The following is a 10,727-nucleotide window of genomic DNA, read 5'->3' on the forward strand; positions in this document are numbered from 1 at the left end:
TTTGAAATTTTAATTTTAAATTCCAAATTCTCCTAAAAGGTAGGATCTCAATTCCAAGTTTGTAATTTCAATTTATTTTTTAAAAATTTAAAAGTTGACCTATAAGTTTATATTTTGCAATAAAAAAAATTCATAATTTTTAATTTTACAAAAAAAAAAAAAATCATACTCGACGTGGATTATATTAAAGAATAGCTAGTTACTAGTATTATTGATTTATTGAACTAATAGACTTTGTAAAATTATGTGTATTTGAAAGTTTGTAATAGCATGCAATCGAAATCATTCATATATATACATGAAAATATGCGACATGTTAATGCCGCACCTTAGGATATTCTGATACGTTGTAGATGAATTATGATTTGCTCATTTAATAAGATTGTAAGAATTGGGGAAGTTTTGATAGTTCTCATAAATTGAGGGACTTTCATGTTTATAAGAAAAAATGTAATTTTGAGATTTAAATTACATATCCAAAAGAATTTCAACTTCAAATCAATATGATTTCAAATTCAAACAAATGGTTTCCTAACATATCATTCACTCATTTTTAGTTCTTTTTGTTTTCTATCTCAGAGAACCAGTTCGGATTCATGCCGGGACGCTCAACTACAGAAGCTATTCATCTTGTACGTAGACTGGTGTAGCAGTATAGGGAGAGGAAGAGGGACTTATACATGGTATTTATCGACCTAGAAAAGGCTTACGACAAAGTGCCGAGAGAGGTTCTATGGAGATGCTTGGAGGCTAGAGGTGTACCTGTGGCGTACATTAGGGCGATCAAGGACATATATGATGAGGCCAAGACCAGGGTAAGGACTATGAGAGGAGACTCAGAGCACTTTGCAGTAGTGATGGGGTTGCACCAAGGATCAGCTCTTAGCCCATTTTTATTTTCCTTGGTGATGGATGGATTGACGCGGCAAATTCAAGGTGAGGTGCCATGGTATATGTTATTTGCGGATGACATAGTCCTGATTGACGAGTTTCGCAGTGGAGTTAACGCTAAGCTGGAGGTTTGGAGACAAACTCTGGAGTCTAAAGGGTTCAAGTTGAGTAGGACCAAGACAGAGTACTTGGAGTGCAAATTCAGTGATATAGTGCAAGAGGCGGATGTGGCTGTGAAGCTTGGCACCCAGGTCATACAGAAGAAAGATAGTTTCAAGTATCTTGGGTCTATTATACAAGGAAATGGGGAGATTGATGATGACTTCACACACCGTATAGGTGCAGGGTGGATGAAATAGAGGCTAGCCTCCGGAGTGTTGTGTGACAAGAAGGTGCAACCAAAACTTAAAGGCAAGTTCTACAAAGTGGTGGTTAGACCAACTATGTTGTATGGGGCGGAGTGTTGGCAAGTCAAGAAATCTCATGTTCAGAAGATGAAAGTGGCGGAAATGAGAATGCTGCGATGGATGTGTGGGAACACTAGGAGCGATAGGATTAGGAATGAAGTCATCCGAGATAAGGTTGGAGTAGCCTCAGTGGAAGACAAGATGCAGGAAGCGAGGCTGAGATGGTTTGGGCATGTGATGCGGAGAGATGCAAATGCCCTAGTGCGGAGGCGCGAGAGGCTGGCTAGCAACGGTTTCAGAAGAGGTAGAAGTAGGCCGAAGAAGTATTGGGGAAAGGTGATTAGACAGGACATGGCGCATTTCCTGCTTACCGAAGACATGGCCTTAGATAGGAGGGTATGGAGGACTCATATTAGGGTAGAAGGCTAGTAGGTAGTCGCATTTATCCTTTCTCACGAGTAGTTATATTGCTCTATAGTTTCTTGTCTCTTGATTTCTACAAGTATCTGCTGGTTTATAATGACTTATTTACTTTCATTGTTTTCATTTTCATAATTTCTTTGATTTGTTTGCCCGTATTTGACCTTTCATATGCCTTTTCTTGAGCCGAGGGTCTTCCGGAAACAGCCTTCCTACCTAAGGTAGGGGTAAGGTCTGCGTATACTCTACCCTACCTAGACCCCATGTTGTGAGATTCACTGGGTATGTTGTTGTTGTTGTTGTTTGTTTTCTATTAATTACCTTCACTAACAACATTCTTCTTAGTTCTTAGTAACTTCGAATAATAGTGAATTACCTCATTTTAATTTATGTGAATTTGTTTAAGCCAGCATAAAGTTAAAGAAGAGCGGGGTGAATATGACATTACAAACTTGAATTAGTTATATCAAGTAAATTTTGTAACTTTCAACTAATTCATTTTTGCCTACTTAAGAAAAAATTAAATAGAAAGTGAAGATACTAAAAATGTTCATCAGTCGGAACTACGAAAATGTCCTGCCTCCTTAATAATAAATTAACTACTGTGGTAATTCATTTTAGGCGGTAATATTTTATCACAATTACTGGAAGTAAATTAGCCAAATTTTATCTGAATGGATAGCTGTCAATATTGTGTGCAGTAGCTAATGGTAGAGCCACGAGGCTGTGACTTCAATTATCTATAGGTGGGGCCCATCAGATCTATGCTGTTGGGAAAAACAGGTCAGCACATTAATAAATTTCTTTTGGAGATATAGTAGACCAGTAAAATTACATAAATACCCTTAATGACTAAATTGCAGGCAAAATGAGGGGTTTTTCCGTCAACTTCATTCCCTTCTATTAATAGTAGTAAAGTAAAGTAAATTGAAAAGCTCTTTATTGCAATTACATAAGTAATAATCCAATAGCCATTTACGTGGAGCCCATCGCGATTTAGCCATTAAAATATATTTGCCTTCATCACGTATTGCTAGAAAACTCGATACTATAAGGGTGTTTGGATTGAATTATTTTAAATGCTTATTGACTTTTAAGTTTTTTTTAATTTTTTGTGGTGTTTGAAAAATAAAATAATACTTTTACTTTTAGGTCGAAAAAGTATTAAAATAAGCCAAATGTCAAAAGTTGGGTATTTTCAACTTATGACTTTTAGCTTTTGACATATAAATTACTTTTTAAAAGCCTATCCAAACACCCTTATGACTATTTTAAAAAGACCAACTCCAAAATAATTTATAGCCTGTTTGGCCAAGCTTCTAAAATCAACTTATTTTAAAAGTTTTTTTTAAAGTACTTTTCAAAAAAATACTTTTGGCGAAAAACAATTTGTGTTTAGCCAATTAATTAAAAAAACACTTTTGAACAACAATTAGTGTTTGACCAAGCTTTTAAAAAGTGTTTCTATTTGTATTTTTCTCAAAAGTACTTTTAAAAAAAGTGCTTTTGGGCAAAAGCAGTTTTTTTGAGCTTCTGAAAAACTGCTTCTGCTACTCCCCAAAAGTACTTATTTTCTCCTAAAAGCTTGGCCAAACACCTCACTTTTTTTCAAATAAGCACTTATTGAAAAAATAAGTACTTTTGGGGGAAAAATAAGCTTGGCCAAACAGACTATTAGTATAAGGTCATTTTATTAATCATCATCAAAACATAATCAACAATAAACAAAAATATACAGTAGTCAGAGTCATTTTCAGTAAATTTTAAAAATCTAATCAATGAGGATATAGAAAAGAGGGAGGGGCAAGAAAATTTCAATCAATGAAAAGGAGGAAAAGTATCAAAGAGAAGGTGTGAAGGAAAGTCGAAGTCTGTAGGTCACATGGCCTATCAGGCACATAGATTTTAGGAGAAGGGAAAAGATCCGGTCCACTACGAGTCCGAGACCAAAATGACGCAATAAAAACACATTGAACCAAAATATCTCAGAAAAAAAGAGGCACAAAAGTACCTTTAACACAGTATTTTACTGCGCTATATAACCTATTTGTTTTGGTTAAACTCTCTCTCTTTTACATTTTCACACTTTTTTACGTACTTTAGCCGTATATTAATCATGCTTCGAGACTACGAAACTTCAATATTTTATATAGAGAGCATAATGAAGCAAAACAAGCCAAAATGGAAGAAACACGACCTGCGAGCCGCTGGTCACACATGCGAGACGCATGTGCTGCAGCAAGTGTGTGCAGAGATTTGTGAAATTTTGAAGAAATTGGCTGCAGCATCTGCGAGACGCAGGTGCCAACATCCAAAACCGCAACTGCTGCAAGTCATTTACCTAAAATGCAAAACATGCGAGAGTCATGTACAACATGTGGTTCGCAGGTTGCACATGCGACACAACCTGCGACACACAGGCAGGCACGTAGGGATATTCTTGTCCACAAATTGTCCCATTTTGGAAGGCTATAAATACTCTCCTAGGGTTTTGTAAAAGACATTCCACACTTTATTTTGTTGTCTTTTTGTAGAGGCTCATTGATTATTGGTTGTTGAAACTTTAAAGAGGAATCTTTCACTTTTGTTGTCTTCTTCCATTAACCTTTTAAGCTTTTATGAGTACTTTATTTACCTTTGTCTTTTACTTATTGGAAATGAGTAGCTAAACCCATTAGCTAAGGTTGTGGGACCAAATGTGTTAGTTATGTGATTGAGTTTCATAGTTAAACCTCATTTTTATATTAAGGATGCATTCTATCAACTCTTCATGCTTTAATGTCTCTTAATGGTTGCAAACATTATTTGTGCCTAAGTACTTTTACTTTGCTTAAGAAAGAAAGTGAAAGTTAGGAAAAGTGTTAGACAACAAGGATTTGGGTCATTACATCCATCTAATAGCTTGAGCTAGAGATAGGAAAGCTAACTTGAAACATTAATGGGTGTTCACATTTTCCACATTCTAAGGCTTGAGAAAGCTTAGCAATGATATTTATCAATTTGATTAAGAGACTTTTGATAAAGTTACGTAGCCCATGTTTAATTACGTCTAGAAATTTAAAGAAGTTGAATTGATACCCATTTGCATTACTTTCCATTGGAACCACAACCTTAGTCCATTTACCAATAGTTCACATTCTATAACAACAACTCTTAGTCATTAATGATCAAACTTCAAACCAATCATTATTATATTCCCTCTCCCTTGAAATATAGACTAATAGTCGACCGTTACACTTAGCAAGTATATTTCTTCATTGTATTCTTTGTGGGATTTGACCCCAACCTTGTTGGGTTCTATATTTAACAATGACCGCTTACTCCCAATATTAAAGGTGTAATTTGGGCGTATCAAATTTTGGCGCCGTTGCTGGGGAATACGGTCGAGAAATTTACCAATTAGTGTAAAACTATACTTTTAGTCTTTATTTCTCTTCTTATTTTTGTTTGTTGATGTTGTGTTGACTCAGGTGAAATAATGGATAATAACTTTGATGATGAAATGATTTTGGAGCCTGGTGATGCAGCAACTATTCGCCCACCTCCAGTTTAAGGAAATGGAGGTTTCCTTGTGAACAATACTATGTTGCACCTGTTCAACACCAAGTGTTTATTCAAGGGCCTACCAACAGATGACCCGAATAGGCACATAAAGAAATTTCTTAGGGTTTGCACTAACAATGTGCATCCAAATGTCTCCACCGAGACGGTCAGGTTGAGGCTCTTCCCATATGCTCTCACGGGTGAGGCCACCACATGGTTGGATGATCCTCCAGCCGGGTCTATTACTACTTTGGTGGAGTTGATTCAAGCATTCCTCAAGAAGTTCTTCCCTCCTTACCTGATGTTACAACTCCGTGACGAAATCAACAACTTTCGTCAACTTCCGATTGAAGCTCTACACGAGGCTTGGACTCATTTCAAAAAGAAAGTTAAGAGTTGTCCAAAGCATGGGTTGGTCGATAGCGTTCTCCTCCAACATTCTACCAGTCACTTGATACGGTCAACAAATCGGTGTCTAATAATATTGCGGGTGGGTCCGTGATGGAAAACTCTTATGCGGTGATGAGTGCTCTCCTAGATAAATTGACTGAGACCAATGAAGTTTGGCACACTAGGGAGTCGGAAGTAGTTGAAGGAGGTCCTTCCTAAATTGTCTTGTCTCGAGAGGCAATCAAGAAGGAAAAGGAGAGAGATGAGAGCATGGCCAAGTTGGTACTCAAATGGATCTTCTCATGAAACATGTGTTGGGTGGAGGCTCCACGCGAGTTAATGCGGTAGGATTTTGTGAAGGGGATTCTATGGATGAGCAATGCTTCTAAATGTGTGAGGAGGAAGCCAACTTTATAAACAATCAAGTGGGGGATTCTCATCCGAACTACCAAGGTCCTAATCAAGGATCTTGGTGGTAAGGTCAAGGGAATCAAGGTTGGAACAAAGATAGTGGAAATCAAGGGTGGAACAAAGATAATGAGAATTCTCATTGGCAAGACAACAATCAAAGTGGTTACAACAACAATCAAGGTGGTTACAACAACAATTACAACAACCACCGAAGCTCAAATCCTTATGTCCACCTAAGGGGAACCAAATTATTTCAAGCCAACCATCCACTAGTGACCCCGTTAGTTCCAAAATAGAGGATATGCTATCAAGAGATTTGAAGAAAGTGGAGTCAACCAATTCCTTTTGCAAACAAATGGGGAAAGTAGTGAGCTCTCATTCCACTTCCATTAAACAAATTGAGTCACAACTTAGCCAAACCTCGGCACAACTCAATCAAAGTCAAAAGGGCACACTCCCTAGTGACACAGTTACAAATCTGACAAGTGATGAATACAAATGCAATGCAATCACTACTAGAAGTTGAAAAATAATTCGGGTAGAAGAGTTGGTGATGAAAAAGGGATTGGTTGATGAAGCAGACATTATTGAAGAACAAAGGGTCAATGAAGAAGAAGTAGAGATGAAAAAGAAGCAGGCTACTATTGAGAAGCCCATTGTTATTGAACATGTTCCCGAAGGTGATGAAGTGCCGGAAGGCAAGAAAGAGGTAGAGGAGGCTCCCAAAGCTTTAAAGCCTATTCCTAAACCTCTCCTCCATTTTGATAAGTCGTGGATTTTATGCTTTGTACATCCATACTGATGCCTTTTTGAGACTCTTTACAAGTATTTTTCTGTATTTCTATTAGATTGTTGTGTTTTTTCAGGATTTTTGAGACCAGGGCACAAAAAGGACAAAATGGTGTAAAAAAAAAAGAAAAGAGCTGAATATGCGGCACCGAAAACCCTGGTATCTGATCTCATACTCATCCTCAGAAGAACCAGAGAGTGGAGCTAAATGCACAAGGATGAGAAGACTATGTATCACCGCAAACTCTGTTATGTGGTCGCATACTTAGCCTCAGAATGATCAGTGAGTGGAGCTAAATGCGCAAGGATGCGAAGACTATGGGGCTCCATAAACCCATTTTGCGGTCGCATATTGACTGTCAAGAAGATTGAAGTTGCGGAGATTATACAGAGTATGCGGTCGCATACTCCTGATGCGACCACATATTGGGTCCGCAAGACATCATTAAAATCCATGTTCTCAGTTTTTGTCTTCCTTCTATAAATACTAGTCCTTAGTTTTTGTGAAACATTATTAAATATTCCTTACACACCACTTTATTGTGTCTTTTAGCATATAGAGAGCATTGAATATTGGTTGTTGGTGCCTTTAAAATTCTTTTTCCTTTTTTTTTCATTTTCTTCCATTTAATCATTGTAAGCTTTATGAATATTCATTTTTCTCTTGCTTTGCTTTTAATGAAGATGAGTAGCTAAATCATTTAGCTAAGGTTGTGGGACCAAATGTGTTAGTTATGTGATTGGGTTTCATAGTCATACCTCATTTTATATGTCAAAAATGTTTTCTATTAACTCTTCAAGCTTTAAAGTCTTTTAATGGTTGCAAACATTATTTGTGCCTATTCACCTACATTTTGCTTGAAAAAGAATGTGTAAGTTAGGAAAAGAGTTAATAGCAATAATTTGAGGTTTTACACCCATCTAATAGCTTGAGCTAGGAATAGGAAAGCTATTTGAAACTAAATGGGTGTTCTGATGTGCAACATTCTAAGGCTCAACCACATTACTTTCCATTGGAACCACAACCTTAGTCCCTTTACCAATAGTTTACATTTTATAACAACAACTCTTAGACATTAATGATCCAACTTCAAACCAGTCATTATTATATTCCCCTATCCTATGAAATATATACTAATAGTCGAGCGTTACACTTAGCAGGTATATTTCTTTATTGTATTCTCCGTGGGATTCGACTCCAACCTTGTTGGGTTCTATATTTGACAACGGCCGCTTACTCCTAATATTAAAGGTGTAATTTGAGCGTATCAAATTTTGGCGCCATTGCCGGGGAATACGGTCTAGAAATTTACCAATTAGTGTAAAACTCTACTTTTAGTCTTTATTTCTCTTCTTATTTTATTTGTTGTTGTTGCGTTGACTCAGGTGCAATGGGGGATAATAAATCTGATGATGATGAAATAATTGTAGAGCCGGGTGATGCAATCGCTATTCGCCCACCTCCACTTCAAGGAAACGGAAGTTTCCTTGTGAACAATACTATGTTGTACCTGCTCAACACCAAGGGCTTATTTGGGGGTCTACCAACGGATGACCCGAGTAGGCACTTTTTGAACTTTTTTGGGGTTTGCACTACTAATGTGCATCCAAATGTCTCCGTCGAGACGGTCAGGTTGAGGCTCTTCCCGTTCTCTCTCACTAGCGAGGCCACCGCTTGGTTGAATGATTTTCCAGCCGGGTCTATTACCACTTCAACGGATTTGACTCAAGCTTTCCTGAAGAAGTTCTTCCCTCCTTCCCGGATGTTACAACTCCGTGACGAAATCAACAACTTTCGTCAAATTCCGATTGAGGCACTATATGAGGCTTGGACTCGTTTAAAAAAGAAATTTAAGAGTTGTCCAAAGCATGGGCTTCCTGATAGTGTTCTACTCCAAACATTCTACCGGTCACTTGATACGACAACAAGTCGGTGGAAAATAATATTGGGGTGGGTCCATGATGGAAAACTCTTATGTTGTGATGAGTACTCTCCTAGATAAATTGACTGAGACCAACGAAACTTGGCACACTAGGGAGTCAAAAGTGGTTGAAGGAGGTCCTTCCAAAATTGTCTTGTCTAGGGAGGCAATCAAGAAGGAAGAAGAGAGAGATGAAACCATGGCAAAGTTGGTTCCCCAAATGGATCTTCTCACGAAACATGTGTTGGGTGGAGGCTCCAAGCGAGTAAATGCGGTAGGACCTTGTGAAGGGGATTCTATGGATTAGCAATGCTTCCAAGTGTGTGAGAAGGAAGCCAACTTTATCAACAATTAAGCGGGGGGTTCCTGTCCGAACTACGGAAGTCCTAATCAAAGAACTTGGCGGCAAGGTCAAGGGAATCAAGGTTGGAACAAGGATAGTGGAAATCAAGGGTGGAATAAAGATAGTGGAAATTATCATTGGCGAGACAACAATCAAGGTGGTTATAACAACAATCAAGGTGGTTACAACAACAATCACAACAAACACCGGAGTTCAAATCCTGATATCCCACCAAAGGGGAACCAAATTATTCAAGCCAACCATCCTCTAGCGACCCCGCTAGTTCTAAAATAGAGGATATGCTATCAAGAGTGTTGAAAAAAAAGGGAGTCAACTGATTCCTATTTTAAAGAGACAAGGGATGAAATGAAAAGTGCGGGGCAAGTTGTAGGTTCTCACTCAACTTCCATCAAGCAATTGGAATGGCAACTTGGCCAATTCTCGGCCACTCTCAACTAAAGACAAAAGGGCACACTCCCTAGTGATACGGTTGCAAACCCAAAGAATTATGGTGATCACAAGTACTATACAATCATTACTAGGAGTGGAAAGACAATTTGGGGAGAGACATCGGTGAAAGATAATGTGGTGGTTGATGATGAGAAAATTATTGAAGAGCCCATTGTTGATGAGCAAAAAATGACTCCAAAAAAGAAATTGGCTAGTATTGAAAAGTCCATTATTATTGAAGAAGTGCCCGAAAATGATGAAGCTTCAAAAGGAAAGGAAGCGGTAGAGGAGGTGCCAAGGGATTTACCGCCCGTTCCAAAGCCTCCTCCTCTATTTCCTCAACGATTGGCTAAGAAAGCAGATGATGGTAAGTTTCTCAAGTTTATCGAGAGATTGAAAAGACTTCCATCAACATCCCTTTAGTGGAAGCACTTGAACAAATGTCGGTTATGCAAAATTCATGAAAGACCTTGTGACCAAGAGGAGACATGCTAGTTTTGAAATGGTGGGAGTTACACATCATTGTAGCTCCATTGTGACAAAAGCCTTAGTTCCAAAGAAGGAAGATCCAGGAGCTTTCACTAGTCCTTGCAGTATTGGGATGTACAAATTTGTAAAAGCCTTATGTGATCTTTGAACAAGTATCAACTTGATGCCGCTTGCTATCTTTAACAAGTTGGGTTTGGGCACTCCCCAACCCACAACAATGAGGTTGCTAATGGCGGATAGAACCGTGAAGAAACTGTTGGGTATCCTTTATGATGTGCTTGTGAGAGTTAATCGGTTCATTTTTCTGGCCGACTTTGTGATTTTGGATTGTGAAGTTGATTTCGAGGTGTCCATAATCTTGGGAAGGCCTTTCTTGGCTATGGGATGAGCTCCTGTAGATGTGGAGAGGGATGACATAAAATTTAGAATGAATGATGAAGAAATCACTTTCAATATTTGCAAGTCAATGAAACAACCGGCGGATATGAGTGTTGTGTCAGTTATTGATACAATTGATGAAGCCATGGAGACAACCGTTGAGCATGAACATTTGGGTGAGATGTTGGCGGCTGTGATAATGAACTATAAGGGGGAAAATAAAGAAGAATTCGAGGAGACGATTAATGCATTGATTGGGTTGGGGTCATACAGTTAATGCATTGATTGGGTTGG

This window comes from Lycium barbarum, chromosome 4 (genome assembly GCF_019175385.1).
Source record: "Lycium barbarum isolate Lr01 chromosome 4, ASM1917538v2, whole genome shotgun sequence".
In the NCBI taxonomy this organism is placed as follows: Eukaryota; Viridiplantae; Streptophyta; class Magnoliopsida; order Solanales; family Solanaceae; genus Lycium; species Lycium barbarum.